The sequence below is a fragment of the Macrobrachium nipponense genome, chromosome 16, assembly GCF_015104395.2.
Source record: "Macrobrachium nipponense isolate FS-2020 chromosome 16, ASM1510439v2, whole genome shotgun sequence".
Lineage (NCBI taxonomy): Eukaryota > Metazoa > Arthropoda > Malacostraca > Decapoda > Palaemonidae > Macrobrachium > Macrobrachium nipponense.
Window position 1 is genome coordinate 76,059,781 of NC_087209.1, and position 12,124 is coordinate 76,071,904.

Sequence of the window (12,124 nt, forward strand, 5' to 3'; positions counted from 1 at the left end):
TTCATGAGCTTTACTCTCAACAGTCGTAACTGTTCGTCAGAACAGACCTTATGCGCGTCTGTAATGACGTTCCTCACAAAGAATGCCAGCGCATTCTTGGACATCAGTCTTGTGGGGTCTTTTTTTACCGCGCACCAAAGACCTTGTCTAGAGCCTCCCATCTGATGCTTTCTCTGAATGTAAAACTTTAGAGCTCTTACAGGGCATGAGATCTTTCTGCTTCTCTTCCTACGAGACTCGATATGCCTTTGACTTCAAATGACTTAGGCCAGGGATTCGAGGATTCTCATTCTTAGCTAAAAACAGTGTCTTAAACGAGCAAATAGCTGAGTCTCCCTTGAAACCTACTTTATCTTGCAGAGCATGTAATTCACTAACTCTCTTGCCGTAGCTAAAGATAATAGGAATAGGCATTTTCTGGTGATGTCTCGAAACGAAGCCAGATGAGGAGGTTCGAATCTTTCAGATGAAAGAAACTTGAGGACACATCTAGGTTCCAGTTCGGAGGGACCGTTCCTTCGACTTTGAAGTCTCAAATGACCTTATTGAGATCGTGGAGATCTTTATTATCTGCCAGATCTAATCCTCTATTCCTGAAGACAAGCCGAGAGCATACTTCTGTATCCCTTTATTGTGGATACAGCTAGATGAGATTGCTCTCTCAGGAATAGAAGGAAATCAGCAATTTCCACTATAGAGATAGTGGAGGAGGACAACTTCTTAGATCTACACACCTTCTAAAAACCTCCCACTTCGATTGATATACTTTCGTAGTGGAGGTTCTGCGTGCTCTCACGATCGCGCTTGCCACTCGTGAGAAAACCCTCTCGCTCTGACGAGTCTTTCGATAGTCGAAAGGCAGTCAGAGCGAGAGCGGGGAGGTTTTGATGGTACCTCTTGAAGTGCGGTTGTCTGAGAAGATCCGTCCTTCTTGGTAGGGATCTTGGAAAGTCTACGATCCACTCTACCACCCCTCCGAGAACCAATCTCGGGCCGGCCAAAAGGGGGCTATCATGTCATCCTCGTCTCCTTTGACGCCACAAACTTTTTCATTACTAATCCCAGGATTTTGAAAGGAGGAAAACATATACGTCTACTGCGAGACCAATCTAGCAGGAAGGCGTCTACCATAGAGCTCTTGGATCTTCCGCCGACGAGCAAAAGACTGCCAGCCTTTTGGAAATGAATGTGGCGAAGAGATCCACATGAGGTGTCCCCACAGCGACCAGAGATCTTGACACACTTCCTCGTGTAGGGTCCACTCTGTATGAAGGACCTGGTTCCTCCTGCTGAGTCTGTCCGCCCTCACATTTCTTTACTCCCTGCACGAACCTTGTCAGAAGGGAGATGTTCCTGTGAGACGTCCAAAGCACAAAAGGTCTCTCGTCAGTTCGTAAAGGAACGAGGAGTGAGTCCCTCCCTGTTTTCGATGTAGGCAAGTGCGGTGGTGTTGTCCACGTTTACTTGCACTACTTGTTCGACACCAGAGGTTCTAGACTCTTTCAAAGCCAGATGCACGGCGAAGAGCTCTTTGCAGTTTATGTGCCAAGTCACCTGCGCTGGTTCCCAGGTGCCTGACACCTCCTTCGAGCCTAATGTTGCTCCCCAAACCTTTCTCCGACGCGTCGAGTACACACTAGGTCTGGGTTCTGTGTCCTTAGAGAGATCCCTTTGTTCTCTTCCAGAGGGGGCAACCACCATTCCAGGTGCGATCTTATCTCCACTGGAATGGGAAGACGTCCGAAAGTTGTCCAGTTTTCCAACTCCAAGACTTCTTGAGGAAGAATTGAAGCGGACGTAAATGAAGTCTTCCTAGTGGGAAGACTGTTCGAGCGAGGAAAGGGTCCCTAGAAGGCTCAACCATTCCCTCGCCGACGTATGTTCCTTCCTTAAGAAGAGAGAGACTATCCGCAAACCCCTTTTGCGATTCTCTCTTGCGAAGGAAATACTCGAAAACCCCGAGAATCCATCCGAATCCCCAGATAGACTAAGTCCTGTCTGGGGGTCAGCTGCGACTTCTCGAGGTTCACGAGCAATCCCAACGCTTTTGATCAGATCTAAAGTTAACTTCAGGTCCTCCAAACACTGTCTCTCTGATCTGGCCCTGATGAGCCAGTCGTCCAGATACAGAGAGATATTTACTCCTTTGAGGTGAAGAAACCTCGCCACATTCTTCATCAGGCTTGTGAAGACCTGAGGAGCTGTGGACAGGCCGAAACATAAGGCTCTGAACTGAAAGATCCTTCCCCCCGTCATGAAACGGAGGTACTTCTTCGATGAAGGGTGGATCGGGACGTGAAAGTAGGCGTCCTGGAGATCTAGAGACACCATCCAATCTCCTTGTCGTAATGACGCCAGGACTGAAGCAGAAGTCTCCATGGAGAACTTCTCCTTCCGAACAAATTTGTTCAGAGAGCTGACGTCCAGTACTGGTTCTCCAGCCTCCCGAGGCTTTCGCAACCAGAAAAGGCGATTGTAAAACCCCGGGGAGTTTTGATCTAGTACTAGTTCTATCGCTCTCTTGTCCTACATTTGTTCCACCATCGATCGAAGAGTATCCCTCAGCACAGGATCCTTGTACTTGGCTGTTAGTTCCCTTGGTATTGACGTTAGGGGAGGAGTGTTCAGGAAAGGGATACGATGATCCCTTCCTTATTATAGCCAACGATGACGCTCTGCGTTTATAAGTGTCCAGGCCTCCACAAATCCCAGGAGCCTGGCACCTACTGTGTTTGGAGGAGAGAAGCTTCATCTTTTCCCTTTTTAAAGGGACGAAAGGCAGACCTACCTCTCTTCTCCGGAGCCTTCCTTCTTGCGGGAGGTCTGGAGGTCGGACCACCTCGAAAGGGCTGAACCGATGACTCGGTCCTTTCTTGTCAGATGTATAAGCAGGCTTCTTCTTCCTTGCTGACTGCGTCAGAAGATCCTGAGTCGCCTTCTCAGTTAATGAATGAGCAATGTCCTTCACCAACTGAGAAGGAACAAAAAGTCAGACAACGGCGAATACAGCAGCGCTGCCCTCTGAGCGTGGGAGACTGCCTTGGTTTTAAAAAGGCACCATATACCGTCCTCTTCTTTAGAAGACCTGCTCCAAACAAAGAGGAGATTTCAAAAGAGCCATCCTGTACCGCTTTGTCTATACAAGACAATATGCACAAAAGGGCTTCCGGTTCGATTCCTTCCGAATCATGGGTCTTTCTTGGACATCACCCAAGGGACCAATCTAAGAAGTTGAAAACTTCCAATACATGAAAGAGTCCCTTGAGGAGATGGTCCAGTTCAGAAATGCCCCAACGTAATCCGTGCCGAGTTGAGACCTTGTCGACGTGAAGCGTCAACTAAGGTCGAAAAGTCTGCTTCTGACGTAGACGGGAGAGCAATACCCATATTCTCTCCCGTCTGATACCAAATGCCTCTTTTACCAGCTAGTCTCGCTGGAGGCATGCAGAAGACCGTTCTTACTAAGTCTTTCTTAGACTTCATCCACGAGTCTAAGGATTGTAGAGCCCTCTTCATAGAAATGGTGGGCTTCATTTTGAGAAAAGACGAAGACTTCTCGTCTTAGCACTCGAAAACAGAGCGCGCGGAGAAGGAGGAGCGGCAGGAGTCAATTCGTCTCCATACTCCCTCAAGAAGCAAGGCAGTCAAAACTTTATAGTTCGACAGTCTTCTCTTCCTTGATATTCATCATCCGAGTTTCCTTCCAACTCGGGATCTAAATGAGTCTCCGCTCCCCTTCTGTACGTTCCTCCTCTGGAGGAGACAAACTCCTAATAGGAGAGGGGCTAGGGAATGATATTCTTTCCTCTTCCCCGCTCTAATAGCCTTGGAAGGCGCCAAAAGCTCAGGCTTCTCTCGATAAAAAGAAGACGCTTCCCGCTTGGATGACGCTTCTCGTCCGCCAAGCGTCCTGGCTGACGTCTCCTGCTTACTGGGCTGCTGACGTCCGATGACACCTCGCGCCTGGAAGACGCTCCGCTCTCAAAAGGCGTCCTATTTGGCGCCAAAATATTGGTCGGAGCTTCACGTCTACCAACAGCTTTCAAAGAAAGACCCTTCATGTCTAAAAGACGTCTCACGTCTCTCTGGCGTTACGAAACTTTCGTAAGCAACCGTCTCCCGCTCTGCTCGAACCCGAAGCTTCTGTAAGATGTTTGGAAGCTTCACGTCTGCATGACGCTTCTCGTTTAGCAGGGGAGAGAGGACGAGACTTCTTGATTGGAAGCGCAACGTCCTTCCTACGAGGCGCTAAAACTCCCACTAGAGAGGTCAGTTTGCTCTTGAACTGCCATAATAATTCTCCTTGAAGCTTCTCCCACGTCAACTGCATGACGCCTTTCGTCATCACTCGGGGGAGAAGAAGTAGGAAAGGGTACTTCTGCGTACTCGTCGGGTGACGCTGACGCCACCTTCGCCTTCTTAATAGAAGAGGGAGCGTCATCTGAGAAACGCTCTGGGCTCGAATCAATTTCGGGTTCTTTCATATGACGTCTTCAGAGGTCTCGATAAATTCGACTCCTTCCACCCTCGTTTAGGTGAGGAGAGGGAGAGGATGAGAAACACTCACGTAGGACGCTTTTTCTAGAGCGCCCTTGAGCAGCCTGCCACGAAACAGAGCTAGCTGAAGGACGTCTGACCGTTGGGATTCCCCACGACCTCCTTAAGGCTTTCGACTTTCCTTCTCCTCTGGGCATGGGAGCTTGGAAGAGGTCTAGGCCTGGGAGCGTCGCAGGGACGATCAAACGCCCCCACCCCCACCACAACACTGGAGAACTCACTTCACTGTAATGCTCTCTTTCACTAGCCTTACCTTGTAAGTCCGCCATTTTGGACTTCATGTCTCGAATCGTAGCTTTCAGATCGCGATTTCCGAGGCCGATTCCAAAAGTACACTTTGTGAATGAGAAACATAGGGAGAATCTAAATCAGTAGGATTAGAATTATCAGTAAAAGGCTCAATAGGCCTTGAACTCACACCTTTCAGACGTCTAACCCTATCCCTCTCTAACTTCTTCAAATAAGAAGTTAAAGTCTTCCACTCTTCTGCATTTAATCCCTCGCATTCATTACAAGTATTATTAGCAGAACACTGAAACCCCCTACATTTACGGCATACAGTGTGAGGATCAACCGAAGCTTTCGGTATCCTCACCCTGCAGCCTACATTCACACACATTCTCACACTCACATTTGAATCAGACATACTGAGAAAAATCCAAAAAGCAATTCCAAAAACAGTCCACAGTAGCGAATGCCAAAAACACGATCCAGATACGTCACCAAAAAGCCGAGAAACGATGATCAAAGGATGAAATAAGAATCTAAGTCAGGAGGTAATAGCAACAATGTTTGATACCACCGGCGACAGAGAAATATGATAGAAAACGGGGATGGTTCCTAGTCCTGCCGCCCAGGGCAGGCCGGTAGATCACCTGACCTACCTGTAGCGAGTGGCGCGAAATTTGAATTTCTGTCGGGGACGACGGAGTCTTAGCTATGTATATATCTGACAGGTAAGTTGATTGTATGAAACTTTAAATTGTAATGTGATTGGTAAATGCATAATTTTCAACTTTTGGTTCTAATTCAATGAGCTTACATGCTTAACAAACATTTGAAATTGTATACGTATTCACGTTTCCATGTGAATATACAATATTCATGGAGTTACTGATGCTTTCATATTCACTGAGTTTCTTTTCTTTCTTTTGCTGGAAAGACTGCATCAAAATTAAGTGAATTTCTTTTCTTTCTTTTGCTGGAAAGACTGCATCATAATTAATGTTTCTGATCAATAACCCAACTTCCTATTCACCACATCCATCCTCTATTATAGACATCAAGTCTAAACCTACCTGAAAGTAAATATTTAAGCTGAGAAACATCTTATCAACTGTGCTAATGGCAACCTAGACTACTTTTCACTCATTAACATTCTGCATATCTAAATAAAGGAATACAGGATGCCCCCGGTTATCAGCAGGGGTTCAATGATCCCTCTGTTAGGTATATATCGTTGCCAATAACCAGAAATCGGATCATTATGGCGGCAAAAATCAGCGATTTTTGGTGCTAAACAAACCCCATAAAACTGGATCGCTGATAACCAGGGACTGCCTATACTGTGATTCTCTGAGAATTGAGAAGGTTCCTCTCTACTTAACCCTTAAAACGCCGACTGGACGTATTTTACGTCGACATTTTTTGTTTTTTGTCTCTCGGGTGCCGACTGGACGTATTTACGTCGACATACAAAAGTTTTTTTAAAAATTCAACGGAAAAATACTTTTTTAGGCCTACCAGCCGAAAACTCTTGAATCACGCGCCTTGGGGGATGCTGGGAGTTCACGGATCAATGGTGTGTTTTGTTTACAATCGTTACGCAGGCGCGCAAGCGCGAATTTCTTTCTTGCCGCACTGAAATTATTTCGTCACTTTGACATAATTTTTGTACCATTTTAAATTAGCCGTTACATAGAGTATATATATGAAAATGTGCGCATTTTTATGTAGAATACAACAAAAAAATATACTCATGAGTTGTAGCTTTTATCAGTTTTAAGATATTTTCATATAAATAACGATAAGTGCCAAAATTTCAACCTTCGTCAACTTTGACTCTACCGAAATGGTCAAAAAAATGACATTGTTATGATACAATAAAGTTTTCATACATACTTACCTGGCAGATATATACATAGCTATAGACTCCGTCGTTCCCGACAGAATTTCAAATTTCGCGGCACTCGCTACAGGTAAGGTCAGGTGATCTACCGCCCTGCTCTGGAAGAGGACAGCTTCTTCGACCTACACCAGTTTCTGAAAAAAAAAACTATTCCCACTTCGATTGGTACACTCGCCTAGTAGATGATCTGCGGGCTCTAGCAATTGCGTTTGCTGCCTGGCGAGAAAACCCTCTCGCTCTGACAAGTCTTTCGATAGTCGAAAGGCAGTCAGAGCAAGAGCGGGTAGATTTGATGGTACCGGTCTCGAAGTGGGGTGTTTTTTGAGCAGATCTATTCTGTTTGGAAGAGATCGGGGGTGGGGAAGTCCACTGTCCATTCCATCACCTCTGTGAACCAAATTTGAGCTGGCCAATACGGAGCGATCAGAGTCATCTTGGTTCCTTCGGATGCCACGAATTTTCTGACTACTTCCCCCAGTATCTTGAACGGGGGAAAAGCGTAAACGTCTATTCCTGACCAGTCCAGGAGAAAGGCGTCTGTTGCATAAGCCGGGGATCCTCCACCAGGGCACAAAATGTATCTATCCTTTTGGAGAGGAATGTGGCGAAAAGATCTATTTGAGGCTTCCCCCAAAGGAGCCAAATGCTCTGACAGACTTCTGAGTGGAGTGTCCATTCTGTGGGAAGGACCTGGAATCTCCTGCTCATCTGTCCGCTCTCACATTCCTCTCCCTTGGACAACCTTGTTAGAGAATTACCTTCCTTTGGTTCGCCCAAATCAGTAGATCCCGTGCCAGCTCGTACAGAGCAAAAGAGTGCGTCCCTCCTTGCTTCTTGACATACGCCAGAGCTGTCGTATTGTCTGATTTATCTGCACGACTTTGCTCTGACTAAGTGTTCGAAGCTCTTTAGCGCCAGGTGAATTGCTAAGAGCTCTTTGCAATTTATGTGCCATGACACCTGTTCTGCCGACCAGGTGCCTGACACTCTCTGGGTCCCAATGTTGCACCCCAGCCCGCCTCCGAGGCGTCTGAAAACAATGTCAGGCTTGGGTTCCGTACTTGCAGGGACACTCCTTTGTTTTCCTTTAATGGAACCAACCACCACTTCAAATGATGTTTTATTTCTTCCGATATTGGAAACGTGTCCGAGAGCTGACCTGTCTTCCAACTCCAACTTCTTCTTAGGAAGAACTGAAGCGGTCGAAGATGTAATCTTCCTAGGAGAAAGAACTGTTCGAGCGAAGAAAGGGTTCCCAGAAGGCTCAGCCATTCCCTCGCCGAAGTGCGCTCTTTCCCTAGAAAGTTTCGATACTGTGGCACAGCCTTTCTTTTTTTAATCTCTCTTGAGATGGAAAAGCTCGAAAACCCCGAGAATCCATCTGAATCCCCAGATAAACCACGTTCTGGCTGGGGATCATCTGAGACTTCTCGAGGTTCACGATCAATCCCAAAGACTTTGTCAATTCCATGTTATTAACAGGTCCTCCAAACACTGCTTTTGAGACCTGGCTCTGATGAGCCAGTCGTCCAGGTACATGAAGACATTTATCCCTTTCAATGTAGGTGTCTTGCTACATTTTTCATCACGTCTGTGAAGACTTGAGAGGAGCCGTGGACAGGCCGAAACACAGGCCACCCTGAACTGATAATTTCTTCCTTCGAACATAAATCGAAGGTACTTCCTCGACGAATGGTGGATCGGGATGTGGAATATGCGTCCTGAAGGTCTAGGGACACCATCCATCCCCTTGTCGTATTGCTGCAAGGACTGAGGCAGACGTTTCCATGTTGAACTTCTGTTGTTTCGACAAATTTGTTCAGCGCACTTTACGTCCAGTACCGGTCTCCATCCCCCCGAGGCTTTTGTTACAAGAAACAAGCGATTGTAAAACCCCGGGGAGTTGCAATCCAGCACAAGTTCTATTGCCCTTTTGTCCCACATCTGTTCCACCATTTGACGAAGAGTGTCCCTCAGAATAGGGTCCCTGTATCTGGCGGACAATTCCCTCGGAGATGTCAAGGGAGGAATGTCCTTGAATGGATGCGATACCCCTTCTTGATAATCGACATCGTCCAAGTGTTGGCTCCTATGTCTTCCCAGGCTTTCGCAAAATAATGTAGCCTGGCTCCTACGGGTGTCTGGAGGACAGAATTCCACACTTCCCCTTTCTTAAAGGGACGGAAGGAAGACCTGCCCCTTTTATCGGTTGACTTCCTTCTGGCGATCGGTCTAGTTTGGAAGACCTCCTCGAAAGGGCTGTTTCTGAGCTGGGCGAGCCACTTTCTTTTCCTCACTAGTCACAGGCTATTCTTCCTTGAGGATTGTCTAAGGAGATCCTGGGTGGCCTTTTCTGTCAAGAGAATGCGCGATGTCCTTCACAACTGCGAGGGAAAAAGGTGTTCAGAGAGAGGCGCAAACAATAAGGCGGCTCTCTGCGAATGAGACGGCCTTCGTGAGGAAAGCACTGTGCACCGCCCTTTTCTTTAAAACTCCTGCACCATATAGAGAGCATACCTCAGCCGATCCATCCTGAACAGCCTTATCAATGCAGGCGAGGATGCAATTCAGGGTTTCTGGGTCGAGTTGTTCATTTTCTTGAGATTCTTGGCCAGAACCCAAGGGACCAATCTAGAAGTTAAAAACCTTCTAAAGTGTGAAAAAGTCCCTTGATGAGGTGGTCCGTTTCCGACAGCCCCCATGTAACCTTCGCTGCATTCAAGGCGTGCCTTCTCGACGAATCCACCAAACTCGAGAAGTCTGACTCAGCTAAACGGACAGAGATAATCCCATATCCTCTCCCGTTTCGTACCAAACCTTCCTCTCCTCCCTGTAAGTTTAGCGGGAGGCATACAAAAGACCGTCCTTCCTAACTCCTTCTTCTTCTTGAACCAGGAGTCAAGAGATTGTAGAGCTCTCCTCATAGAAAATGGCAGGCTTCATTTTAAGGAAAGAGGAAGACTTGAGTGTTTTCGTGCTCGAAAAACTGCGAGCGTGGCGAAGGGGAGCAGCTGGCGTCAAAGAGTCTCCATATTCCTCCAACAGAAGGGACGAAAGAACTTTATAATTAGAAGATCCTTCCTTCATTTCGTCCTCCGAGGCATCTTCTGGGTTGATAGGCTCGGAAGGAGAAGGCGGCTCTTCTTTCTACTGACTCTTCTCTTACTCTCTTACGAGTGTCAGGCTCTTCATACGAGGAATGCGCCTGGTGTACAGCAGGAGTATCTCGCCTGGGAGGAGTAACGTGCTTGGAATACTCCTGGCGCCTGGCAGCGGCAAGCGCTCGAATACTCCTGGCTTTCAGTAGGCGCATTTTGTTTAGAATACTCCTGGCGCGTTGTAGGAGTATTAAGTTCCGAATACTCCTGGCGCCTGGCAGGCGCAGAGCGCCTCGAATACTCCTGGCTTTTATTAGGCGCATTTTGTTCAGAATACTTCCCTGGCGCGTGGTAGAGTATTAAGTTCCGAATACTCCTGGTCGCCTGGGAGGAGTAAAATAAGCTTCGGAATACTCCTGGCGCCTGGGAGGGGGGTAACGCGCCTGGAATACTCCTGGCGCCTGCAGGCGCAGAGCGCCTCGAATACTCCTTGGCTTTTTTTAGTAGGCGTATTTTGTTCAGAAATACTCCTGGCGTGTGGTAGGAGTATTAAGTTCCGAATACTCCTGGCGCCTGGGAGGAGTATAAGCTTCGGAATACTCCTGGCGCCTGGGAGGAGTATTAAGTGCAGAGTACTCCTGGCGCCTGTGAGGAGTATAAGCTTCCGAATACTCCTGGCGCCTGGGAGGAGTATTTAGTTCAGAATACTCCTGGCGCCTGGGAGGAGTATCTAGGCCCGACGACTCCTGGTGTCTTGTAGGAGCACGTCGTTCCGAATACTCTTGATCCTTAGCATGCGTCTGATGTTTAGTAGGCGCTTTCCGTCTCACAAGTGCCCTACTCCTAACAGGATCTTCCTCTTCAGCTAACTCTTGGCGCTTGATTGAAGATCTTGAATCTTGTACTGGCTCGTTGCGCCTACTCGGAGTCTGGCTTCTGGTTGGCGCCCTACTCTTGACAGGAGTAGCTTCCTTTCTTACCTCTCTCCTGTCTAGCGCACCGCCCCCCCCAGAGATGGCCGCCTGTGCGACAACTCCCCTGAAGGATGCGTCGCGCCTGGCAGGAGATAGGTATTTAGATCTTTTAATAGGAAGCCTATCATCCTTCTTACGAGTAGGCTCCTTATGACGAGTTCCTACTAACAAGGCTAATTGCTCTTGCATATTCTTCAAAATTTTCTTGGTTGAGGAATCTTCCGCATTAGGAGAGGGAGATCTGGAAGGCGCTCTAGGATCTCTTCCAGACCCAGAGTCTGACTGTATTCTCGCCCTCTTTATTACCGAAGGCGCTCCTCCTTCTGAGAAGCGCTCGGGACTCGAATTGAGCTCATGCTCTTTCATACTCCTCTTCAAAGGACGGGAAAGATTCGACTCCTTCCATCCTCTTCTCGGAGAAGGCGAACTCGACGACGAAAAGCACTCTCGAAGGACGCTTTTCCTATAGCGGTCCTTGGCAGTCGATACGATCGATTCTGCCGAAGGGACGCTGATCGTTGGGGATTCTCCACAACCCCCGTACGGCTTTCGACTTTCCTTCTCCTCCGGGGCCAGGGAGCTTGGAAGAGGTCTAGGCCTGGGAGCGTCGCAGAGACGACCAGACGCCCCCTCCACTACTGGGGACACTAATATCACTGCCACATTCACTTTCCTTACCTTCCAATGCTGCGGACTTTTTCCTGCATTTTCTGAAGGGAAGCTCTAAGTTCTGCTATTTCCGAAGCAGAACTAGAGGGATTAGCAATTTGTGAACGGGCTGAAACAGAATGGTCATTATCATCATAGGAAGAAGCTACAGAGCTAGACAGTAAATCATGAGAGGCAGACATTCTGCGGGTTTTATAAGCCGCCTTCCTCTCTCTATCTCTCTCTAACTTCTTCAAGTAAGAAGTTAGATTCTTCCACTCTTTGTGCACTCGATTCTCACACTCATTACACGTATTCTCAATCGAACATTCAACCATTCTACACCCCCTACAACTAGTGTGAGGATCTACCGAAGCTTTCGGAATCCTCACCTTACAGCCCTCATTCACACACACTCTGAAACTAACACTAGAATCAGACATATTCACAAATTCCAAAAACCAAGTCCAAAAAACAGTCCACGATAGCGAATGCCAAACAACGATCCAAGTACGTCACCAAATATCAGCGAGAGATGATCAAAAGCTTTGCGAAAAACGAATTCTAGTCAGGAGGAAGTAACAACAATGTTGATACAGCCGGCGACAGAGAGATTATGATTAGAAAACGGGAATAGTTCCTAGCCCTGCCACCCAGAGCAGGGCGGTAGATCACCTGACCTACCTGTAGCGAGTGCCGCGAAATTTGAAATTCTGTCG

General features: G+C 47.5%; 1 protein-coding gene across 1 annotated transcript in view; it reads right to left on the reverse strand.

Moving 5' to 3' along the window:
- Positions 1 to 12,124, reverse strand: part of LOC135195823 (transcription elongation factor SPT5-like) — a gene marked incomplete in the record, with an annotated part of 69,688 nt that overhangs the window by 47,502 nt on the left and 10,062 nt on the right.